Below are 12,113 nucleotides of genomic sequence, written 5' to 3' on the forward strand. Positions count from 1 at the left end.
GCCATGAATTACCGGTAACAGCCACACTGAGCTAAAGGCTAGAGCTGACGATTTCAAGGAGCAGATCACTAACCTGGATGCTTATAAGAAATCCACCTATGCCCTCCAAAGAGCCATCAGATAGGCAAAGTGTCAATACAGGACTAAGATCGAATCCTACTACACCAGCACTGACACTCGTCAGATATGACAGGGCTTGCAAAATATCACAGATTACAAAGGGAAACCCAGCCACAACCTCCACAGTGACATGAGCCTACCAGACGAGCTAAATACCTTCTATGCTCAGTTTGAGGCAAGGAACACTGAACCATGCATGAGAGCACCAGTTGTTCCTGATGACTGTGTGATCACACTCTCCGTAGACGATGTGAGTAAGACCTTTAAACAGGTTAACATTCACAAGGCCGCAGGGACAGACGGATTACCAGGACGTATACTCAGAGCATGTGTTGACTAGGTGGTAAGGGTATTCACTGATATTTTCAACCTCTCCCTGACCCAGTCTGTAATACCTACATGTTTTAAGCAGACCACCATAGTCCCTAAAACGCCAAGGTAACCACTCTAAATGACTATTGCCCTGTAGCACTCACATCTGTAGCCATGAAATGCTTTGAAAGGCTGGTCAGGCTCACATCAACACCATCATCCCAGCTCCCTGGACCAGCTCCAATTCACATACCACCCCAAAAGATCCACAGATGACGCAATCTCTATTGTACTCCACACTGCCCTTTCCCACTTGGACAAAAGGAACACCTACATGAGAATGCTGTTAATTGACTACAGCTCAGCATTCAACACCATAGTGCAGTCAAAGCTCATCACTAAGTTAAGGTCCCTGGGACTGAATACCTCCCTCTGCAACTGGATCCTGGACTTCCTTACGACCACCCCCAGGTGGTGAGGAAGGATAGGCAACAACACAGCTGCTGATTCTCAAAACGGGGGCCCCTCAGGGGTGCGTGTTTAGCCCCTTCCTGTACTCCCTGTTTTATCAGTTTCTTTATGAGAATATTTTGCGAACTCCATTACAGTAGCTCAAACAGTACACAAGTAGACTACAAATGCATGCTGGGCCAAGCATGCACAAAGAAACTGATAAAACACACAGGTGCCAAATCAAGGTGACTTACAAAGATAGGGACCCAGATCAAGAGAGGGAGTGCGGTGATGTAGGGTCCAGAATTAAAGAATCATTGTGGAATCTGAAATTAAACATATCGCAAAATCATGATAGTGTACTTATTACGTGCACGTGCTAATAGAAAGGAAGGAGGTGGGTAGCTAGTGAAGTGTGTCATAGTAGCAAAGTATTTCTAAACAAAAAAATCAGATCTTAAAAGTTTGTTTCATTTTCGTTCTATTATCTATATAATAGGCTATCATAGATTTTGGCTCAATAGGTCTGACACCTTACCATTTTCAAGGAGATTTTCCATTTTGATAGGATTATTTTGCCTAAAAACTTTAGGCCTACCTATATAAAAATAAAAATACTACTCTGTATCCCTGCCAGCATGGCAAGAGTGGCCCGTAGGGTGTTGAGCATCCCCAGTGGCTCTGCAAGTGCAGAGAGGATATTCTCTCTGCTGCTGGCCTGCTCTCCAGGCACCATGCATGACCCAGACTCTGACCAAACGGCTGTTTCTAAAAATGAATTCAAAGGCACTGAGCCTAATAAGGCATTTTTCGTTTTGTTCCTTTCAGCCTAGTGTGTCGCACTAGCAAATGCTTCACAATTTATATATTTGTAGGCTATAGCCTTAAAATAATTGAAATAATAAGCTAATAATGTAGCCTAAATAATTCATTTTCTTTCCTTCTTAGGCTACCAGTCTGGCTCCTGACCTATTTTGAGTGTTTAAATGCTGCTTAATGCGACGTGTAACATGACGAGCGCTTCTTACAGTCAGTCACCTTTTCTGTGTATTCAAATGTTTTTCTTTCAAATCATATGGTTTGGTTTCAATACTTCAAAACCACATGGTAGGTCCAGGTAGTCACAAAAATGGATGCTTGTTGGTTAAATGGTCATTTTAATGAATGGAGCGAATTTGGAGTGGCAGTTTTTTTCCATGTGAGCGAGGAGCGTTTTTTTTAGCGGAGAGGTTGGAAAGAACTTGGTGTCACGTCCTGACCATAGATAGATAGCTTTTATTTTCTATGGTAGAGTAGGTCAGGGCGTAACTGGGGGGTTGTTCTAGTTTATATTTTCTATGTGGGGTTCTAGGTTTATTTTCTGTGTTGGTGATTTGTATGATTCCCAATTAGAGGCAGTTGGTAATCGTTGTATCTAATTGGGGATCATGCATTTTTCCAGCTGTGGGTTATGGGATATTGTTTGAGTGTATGTGTTTTGAGTTATTGCACGTAGCATCGCTGTAGTCACGGTTCGTTGTTAATTTATTTGTTTTTGTCTTTGCTTAGTTTCACTTTCTTCATTAAATAATGTGGAACTCAACAGCCGCTGCGCCTTGGTCCGACATTTATTCTAACTAACGTGGCACTTGGAGCGGTGTGCAAGCACTGCTCGGTGATCCGACCGCTCAACTCCGCTCACATACTCTGGTGGCCGTGCACGACTCCAACACCATCTTTAAGTTTGCCGACAACACAACAGTGATCACTGACGACGATGAGACTGCCTATTGGGAGGAGGTCAGAGACCTGGCAGTGTGGTGCCAGGACAGCAAACTCATCCTTAACATCAGTAAGACCAAGAAGCTAATCGTGCAGCTCAGGAAACGGAGGGCAGAACACGCCCCCATTCACATCGACGGGGCTGTAGTGGAGCGGGTAGAGAGAGAGAGCTTTAAGTTCCGCGGTGTACACATCACTAAGGATCTATCTAGGTCCAAACACACCAACACAGTCGTGACGAGGACACAACAATGAAAATATTTGGCATGGGCCCTCAGATCCTCAAAGTTCTACAGCTACACCACCGAGAGCATCTTGACTGGCTGCATCGATGCTTGGTATGTTAACTGCTTGGCATCCGACCACAAGGCGCTACAGAGGATAGTAATGCCACCCAGTACATCACTGTAGCCAAGCTCCCAGCCATCCAGGACCTCTATACCAGGCGGTGTCAGAGGAAGGCCCAAAAAATGGTCAAAGACTTCTGCCACCCAAGCCACAGACTGTTCGCTCTGCTACTGCATGGCAAGCGGTACCAATTCACTGAGTCTGGAACCAACAGGACCCTGAACAGCTTCTAATCCCAAGGCATATGACTTCTAAACAAAATGCTAAAAAGCTAATCAAATGGCGACCCGGACTACCTGCATTGACCCTTTTTTTGCAGTAACTCACTAACTGCTTTGCACATACGCTGCTGCTACTTTTTTAAATGATATATCCTGTTGCCCAGTCACTTTATCCCTATCTATGCTTTATGTACATAGCTACCTCAATTACCTTGTACCCCTGCACATCGACTCGGTACTAATACTCACTGTATATAGATAGCCATGTTGTTTCCGAATCCCTATACATAGCCATTCTTTTTACTTGTTATTTCTATTAATTATTCACTGTGTATGTATTCCTTGTGTCACTGTTTAAACAAATAAATATAGTATTTTACTCTGCATTGTTGGAAAAGGACCCGGAGTAAGCATTTCACTGTTAGTCTACACCCGTTATTATTATAGTTCAAAGTCAATCCACAGTGTAACTGACAGACAAAGTCAATTATAGTTAGTTGAAAAAAGTGTAACTTGTGCAGTAGTGGGTGACCTCACTGTATGGAAAATGTATTCCCCAGTGACATGGAGTATAATTAGTGAAGAATACCCCTGAAATCAGGCCACATATCTACACACAAATAAAACTGTCAGATTAATGAATGAATAGGAATATACTCCAATGGGGATTTATGTTTTAAGGGATCCAAACATTATACTGACACTGAACTTTCTTGAAAATGTATGAAATTATAATTGAAGTTTCATGACTTTGAGACCTGCACAGTGAGTATGAGATTCAATGCCTGTAGCCAATCCTGTAAACTTGGCCGAACTAGCAAAGTTTTTGAGGGGCAAATTTCAGGGGGGCCAACCCACATTCTGTGCATATTAATAGCCCAGCCCCACATCACCACCACCAATTACTAGTGAATTTGCAAGGGAACCTTGTTCTCATCGTTTATTCTTCATAGTTCCAGTCCAGACAAACTCAAGTCCAGGTCTAAATGTCTTTGCGTTGTAAAAATTCAAAGTGGGGCTGCCAATAGCGGAAGAGTGGCAATGGCTCCATTAGTTTGCCAGTCACACACGATGCCTTGGCAGAAGAATCCAGACTGGGCAGACCAGCACTGTCCAGGAGAGCAAGACAGTCGCTACGGCTTATCGTCTTTGTGACGCTCAATGTTCATGTTAGAAGATCTAACAGCCTTAAAAGCTATACCTCTCCAAAGCAAACAGCCAACTCCTGCTGGGCCCAATATGTATGTGACTGCAAGGCCATGCAACACCACACAGCTGACCAATTTTCTTTGTAGTAATAGGTTGTTATCTAAAAATCCATAGTAGCCATTTGTCATGTCTTAAAATCGGGTCCTCTGCGTGGGTTTTTCCACCATACTCCATACATCTCCCCATCCCACTGCTGACAGATTTACATCATGGCACCGGCTAATGAAACCCGAAATGACTCACACAGAGCTAATACGCAGGAGGCGGGAAGAAAGGTTTCAATACCATCACCCCACACCCCCAGAATGAATGGCCAAAGACCAAGAGCTGGGACGGTGCTGTCCTGTCATTCACTCTCACATGCAAGGAGCTCTCGCCTGTACAAGCCCTTCCGGAGCAGCGAACACATCACTAACATGTCCTGTTGTTGACCTGTCAAAAGCCCAGACAGTCAAGCAGGGAGTTTTGCCACCGCCTGTGCAAGTTCAGGTCCTTCTTGTGGCCAGAATGAACTACTTCTATTGGAAGTATTTGAAAGTATTTTCAAATCATTTCTAGAAATAACCTGCTATTTTAAATTATTTTCAAATACTTTTATAAAATACTATTTTGAAATACCTGGGTTAAAGTATGTCTACCTGCACATGACCATCTGATCATTTATCACTCCCGTGTTAATCTGCTAAATTGTAATTATTCGCTTACCTCCTCATGCCTTTTGCACACAATGTATATAGACTCCCCCCCCCCCCTTTTTTTCTACTGTGTTATTGACTTGTTTATTGTTTACTCCATGTGTAACTCTGTGTTGTTGTTTGTTCACACTGCTATGCTTTATCTTGGCCAGGTCGCAGTTGTAAATGAGAACTTGTTCTCAACTAGCCTACCTGGTTAAATAAAGGTGAAATAAAATACAAAAATAAAATAAAAATGAGTGGGAGTGTATTTCAGTCAGTGTATTTCAGTATTTTCAAATACATGCCAATACGTTCCAAATGTATTTCCAAATAAATTCCAATATTCAACTACTTGTCTTAACATTTTTAAATAAAGGTTACTTTGAAATGTGCATGAAAGTAATTTATATACTTGAAATAGTATTTGAACCTGCTTTCTTAACACCCTCCAACTTGAACACGAAGTCCATTAAAAGATACAAGCAGAATCCCATAGACTGATAGTTGTCTATGACCTGGTTTACTTTCAGTGATGTGAATGAGTCTGGCCTTATTCTCAGCACGTAACAAGTCATCTGTTGGCCCCACCTGTGGTCCAGGGGCCTGGCCTCTCACTGAGGTCTCATGCAGTCAGATTAAAAGGACATTGTGTAGATCTATGTGCCTTAATACCAACAGCAATATAATTACTATTATAACTCTAAGGACTTCTGGCACTCTCTTGGGTGTGAGCGATTTGGAATGCACAGATAACATATCTGTTAATTATCAAATAAAATAAATATTCAAATCAATTCAAATGTTATTAGTTACATGCGCCGAATACAACTGGTTTAGTCCTTACAGTGAAATGATTACTTACGAGCCCCTAACCAACAATGCAGTTTTTTAAAATACAGACAAGAATAAGAAATACAAGTAACAAGTAATTAAAGAGCAGCAATAAAATAACAATAGCAAGACTATATACAGGGGTGTACCGGTATAGGGTCAATGTGCAGGGGGCACCCGTTAGTTGAGATAATATGTACATGCAGGTAGAGTTATTAAAGTGACTATGCATAGATGACAACAACAGAGAGTAGCAGCAGTGTAAAATAGGGGGAGAGGGGGGGTTGGCAATGAAAATAGTCTGGGTAGGCATTTGATTAGGTGTTTAGGAGTCTTATGGCTTGGGGGTAGAAGCTATTTTAGAAGCCTCTTGGATCTAGACTTGGCTCTGTCCTCTTTTTCCTGTAGTCCACAATCATCTCCTTTGTCTTGATTTAATGATATGATTATGACTGTGTAATAACAATTGTCCTTCAATGTACCAAGACTAACTGTCTTCTGTTATTAGGAGAGCCTGATAAAGGAATAGTGAGCAAGTATGAACTTGTTATTGATACACTAGTGTATGGCCTAAAAAAGATAGGTGATTTTTTTGCATGGAGGCCATGATTATGCAGCAAGACAACGGTGTCATCATGTGGTGAGAAGGGGAACTTACACAACTACATAAAAGGTATAAGATCCTGTGCAAAACTGGGTAAAGTTAGAAGTTTGAGTCACCCCATAGGATAGTGATATTTCAGTTTATTTCAGTTCATTGTCCTGCTAGAGAAACTGTGTGAAGCAAGTCAAATTAGTCTTTAGCATCCCAATTAATTGTAGACTACTTTAAGTGCCCTACTTCTGTCTGGCCAAAACTACTCTCTCTCTTTAGTTTCCCTGCTCCTTATGCCAGGCTTCTTTTTAGTCTTTCTCTTCAGTTTTGGCGATGGATAGGTTGGCTATGAGCTTTAAATGCCTCTCTGGGTTGTCAAGGAACCTCTGTGTTACTTGACAAAGGGTTCCAGTTCTTTCCAATGGTACATAAGGGATTCAATGAATCTGTGATTGTTAGAGCATTGAAATATAATAATAATAATAATATAATACTCACTAAGGAATGAATAACTGTGTTACTGAACCACGTATATATTAAGCAATATCAAAGTAGCACAAGAATGTACACAACATAGGAAAAATAATACTGAGAACCTTTCACCAGTAGATGGCAGTGTAGTAAACCAGATGTTTTCCTAGCAGCCTATCAGTGTGGTCTTAAAATATCCCATGGGCAAAATTGTCATAAGCACTCCCATCAAATCCCAGGTGTAGTGACTTATGAGGAACTCGTCTTTTCTGCAAATGTACTGTTTCACTTATTTCTCCCTCATTGCATACAGGTAAATGACCATAAGTCATACAATGTTCACATTTGAAACATGAACATGACTGAATTCCCTTTCAATACTGTAATATGATGGTTCAGTGAACTCTGTTTTATGGGTTATAATGACCCTGGTCACACCTGAGCATTAGAAGGGCATGTTGTAGACCTCACACACACAGCGGTAGTCCTGGAAAGATAAAGAGCTCTGTGCCACGGTCAGAGAGAGACACAGTGCATTCGGAAAGTATTCAAACCCCTTGACTTTTTCCAAATGTTGTTGCTTTACATCCTTATTCTAAAATTGATAAAGTTGTTTTTTCCCCTCATCTGTCACGCCCTGGTCTTAGTATTTTGTGTTTATATATTTAGTTGGTTAGGCCAGGGTGTGACATGGGTTTATTTGGTTGTGTTTTCGTATTGGGGTTTTAGTAGGCATTGGGATTGCGGCTGAGTAGGGGTGTCTAGCATAGGCTATGGCTGCCTGAGGCGGTTCTCAATCAGAGTCAGGTGATTCTCGTTGTCTCTGATTGGGAACCATATTTAGGTAGCCTGGGTTTTACTGTGTGTTTTGTGGGTGATTGTTCCTGTCTCTGTTGTCACAAGAGAGGCTGTATAGGTTTTCACGTTTCGTTTGTTGTTTTGTAGATTTAGTTATTTCATGTATCGTTCATTTTTTCATTAAAGAACATGAGTAACCACCATGCCGCATTTTGGTCCGCTCCTCTTTCTACAGACGAACGTCGTTACATCATCAATCTACACACAATAGCTCATAATGACAAGGCAAAAAAAAGGTTGATATACATTATTTGGGTATAACATTTACATACGTATTCAGAGCCTTTACTCAGTACTTTGTTGAAGCACCTTTGGCAATGATTACAGTATCGCGTCTTCTTGGGTATGATGCTACAAACGTGGCACACATGTATTTGGGGAGTTTCTCCCATTCTTCTCTGCATATCCTCTCAAGCTCTGTCAGGTTGGATGGGGAGTGTCGCTGCACAGCTATTTTCAGGCCTCTCCAGAGATGTTTGTTCAAGTCCGGGCTCTGGCTGGGCCACTCAAGGACATTCAGAGACTTTCCCAAAGCCACTCCTGCGTTGTGTGCTTAGGTTCGTTGTCCTGTTGGAAGGTGAACCTTCACCCCAGTCTGAGGTTCTAAGCACACTAGAGCAGGTTTTCATCAAGGATCTCTCTGTACTCTGCTCTAGGAAGAGTCTTGGTGGTTCCAAACTACTTCTGTTTAAGAATGACGGAGGCCACTGTGTTCTTGGGGACCTTCAATGCTGCAGAAATGTTTAGGTACCCTTCCCCAGATCTGTGCCTCAACACAACCTACGGACAATTCCTTCAACCTCATGGATTGGTTTTTGCTCTGACATGCACTGTCAACTGTGGGACCTTATATAGACAGGTGTGTGCCTTTCCAAATCATGTCCAATCAATTGAATTTACCACAGATGGACTCCAAGTTGTAGAAGGATGATCAATGGAAACAGGATGCACATGAGTTCAATTTCCAGTCTCATAGCAAAGGGTCTGAATACTTATGTAAACAAGGTATTTCAGTTTTTTTGTGCAAACATTTCTAAAAAGCTTTTTTTGCTTTGTCATTATGGAGTATTGTGTGTAGATTGATGAAAAACATTTTTTTAATGCATTTTAGAATAAGGCTATAAGGTAACAACATTTGGAAAAAGTCAAGGGGTCTGAATACTTTCCAAATGTATTGTATATAGAAAGAGACCAGCTGGTTGTTATCAGGTGAGATTGAGGAAGGGCAGAGAGGTTTGTGTAATGTGTAATGGACCTAAAGAGGAGAGTAGAGGGGGAGCCTGGCACTGAGAGTTAAAAATGGATTGTTAAATGCTCACAGTCCGAGCAAACACATTCAGACAACACATAGACAAGCACACAGACACAAGCCCCAATTATATAAAAATTGTGGGAAAAAAACATGAAAGAACAGAAGAGCGCATACATACACACATAAACACATACTATCAGCCACAGTAGCTTTACCACTACACACATGAAGTAAACATTAATGCAGTCACACACAATAGCACACCACAGCATAACTCATGCACACAGACAGCCCCTCTGAGCAGAGAGCCTTTGCCCCCTCCAAGGCTGCTGCCTGGTTACACACAGTGGAAAATTCCTCCCGCTCCAACTGAGCATGCTCAAAAAACCAGCCTGTTCCAGTCCTGCACCCTTCACTCAGAGTCTGTCCTATTCCTCCTGTACGCGCTTAGAAAAAAGGGTTCCAAAAGGGTTCTTCGGCTGTCCCCATAGAATAACTATTTTTGGTTCCAGGTAGAAGAACTCTTTGGGTTCCATGTAGAACGATCTGTGTAATGGGTTTTACATGGAACGCAAAAGCGTTCCTGAACCGTTTTAGGTTCTAGATAGCACCTTTTTCTCTTAGAGTGTATCGTCATGCATCACAATCACCAGCTGGGGGATCTCACGTGACAACCAGGCAGGCACCAGCATGGGACTGTGTGTTGTAATGCTGCTTGGCATTTGGAAACATCTCATGATATCAAAGTAGTCCATGCCTGGCCTCTAGCACCTTGTTACAGAAGCCTAATAAACAATCTTTGTTGATGTGTTTAGCAATTCATAAAACTACTCTGAATAGAGGCCATATTTTCAAAAACAAAGCACACACAGGTATGTTGTCCCGTGTTGGACAGATGCCCATGCTGATGCATAATTCATATTGTTTAATGAAATAGAGTAGTAGCCTATAGCCAGCAGGCATCCACTCCAGGTTATTAATAGCTATAGACACTGGGCAGTGCTTGACTTGGGCAGGATCTCACTGGAGCTGAGTACCAGCACCTAAAATGTTCTAGTGCTTGAGCTCCTGCAGCTCAAAGTATTGTGGAGCTCCTGCACCTAAATTGAAACAGTACCGGCACCCAAAATTAGTACCGGCACCTATTTCAATCCAAGTCAAGCACTGGCACTGGGCCACATTTACGATTCCTATCCCAGGGTAAACTACACACTGAACAGACAAGACCAAGTTAGGATCAAGGGGAAGACAGAATGCTTTATTAAACGATGTGGACAAGTGTGCTAATAAGTGTTATGCATCTACTAATATGAATCAACGTTCTGTGTCACCATATATGCTGTCGTGTCAATAATAAATAAGTAGGACAGCTACTATGGGAACTTGGGAAGAGTGGGAATAAAGTTGCAGCACAAGGTGAAGTTGCCAGCAGCACTCTTTGCTCTCATAAAGCAAAGGCTACACAGAGCACTTATCCTTATCCTGTTTTTCCCTCATGATTTGGGGAAAGAATCCAACAACAATTGAAAGCAAGCTCTCTCTGGACATTTCCCAAAGTTCAAGCTAAGCATATTGCAAAAGTCCAAGCCAAAATAAGGCATTATACGAAAATACTTAGAGGTTGCTCAACTGCCATCCAAAAGGTTAGAGAGATGCATATAACTCAATTACAGTAGGCATGGCTACTCATTCCCTACAGTCTTTATTTTATTTTTACTTATTTGGTTACTGAAAAAGACTATTCTGTGTGACCTACTTGGATTCGGGTGATCTTGGGCAAAGTTCCATAAGAGTGGGGTGATAACAAGGCAATAACACATTGAGCAGGGATCATCAACTAGATTCAGCTATTTTTTTATTTTGCGGAAGGTCGGGGGCCCGGAACATAATTACATATAATTTGTAGACTGCAAATTGACCGCAAGAAGCCGAAACAGATATCATATTTGACTAAAACATAATCATTTCACATCTTGCTTACGTTTGTATAAGATCACCTGTCTTTCTCTCTATTACGTGTGGGAATAGTTGGGAACAGATTCCTGAAATTAAAACACCTGGAGCTGATTTCCTGGTGTGTTTTTTTACAGTCTTTATGTCCAACAATGTAAAAAGTTTTTTTGCTCATTACTTGGGGGGCCAAATAAAACCAACCGTGGTCACCAGTTGGGGAACCCTGACATAGAGCATCATGCCCATGTTCATTCATGTTTTTAATGGAACAAAACCTTTGGAATTTCCGCACTGACAAATGTACCTTTTTTTTGTCAAAAGAGAGTTTAGGCACTTCTGGGGCAATGGTAGATACATGCTATTTTCTTTATGTGGTATTATACCTCCTCAATTATGAGTCACATAATGAAGGAGGTATAATACAACATAAAGAAAATATACTCATAAAATGTTATCTTATCTTTAAATAATTAAACCACTGCAATATTAATAGTGATATATTAGCAAATATAATCTTCTTTGCTTTATTTAATTGGGCTCCTGAGTGGGGAAGAGGTCTAACGTGCTGTGACTCAGCGCTAGAGGTGTCACTATAGACACCTTGGTTCATATCCAGGCTGTATCACAACCGGCAGTGATTGGGTGTTGTGGCACAGTGTTGGCCGGTGTAGGCTGTCATTAAATATAATCATTTTTTCTTAACTGACTTGCCTGGTTAAATATATAAGAAAATTACTTTCCCATTCGTTTTGACTGAAGTAGGTCCTTTGCATATCTGCTCCAGTTATCCTGTTATAGTATTACTTGCCACGTGCTCTTTTGGAGTAACTACCTATGTTGGTATAGATATGGATTCCAATCTCTAGATGCTTTCCGTTAAGCTTATCTGTTTTTTAATGCCATTTAGAGTGCATTAATTTAAATACAGTTACCACAGCACTATAAACTGGTTGAGGGGGTTAACCTGGCTTATGTCGCTCACCACGCCCACATTTTCCAAGCAGACAGGAGCCACAGTGTGGCGCACGCTCGGTAGTGAACACGGTATATAT

This window comes from Oncorhynchus keta, chromosome 9 (genome assembly GCF_023373465.1).
Source record: "Oncorhynchus keta strain PuntledgeMale-10-30-2019 chromosome 9, Oket_V2, whole genome shotgun sequence".
In the NCBI taxonomy this organism is placed as follows: Eukaryota; Metazoa; Chordata; class Actinopteri; order Salmoniformes; family Salmonidae; genus Oncorhynchus; species Oncorhynchus keta.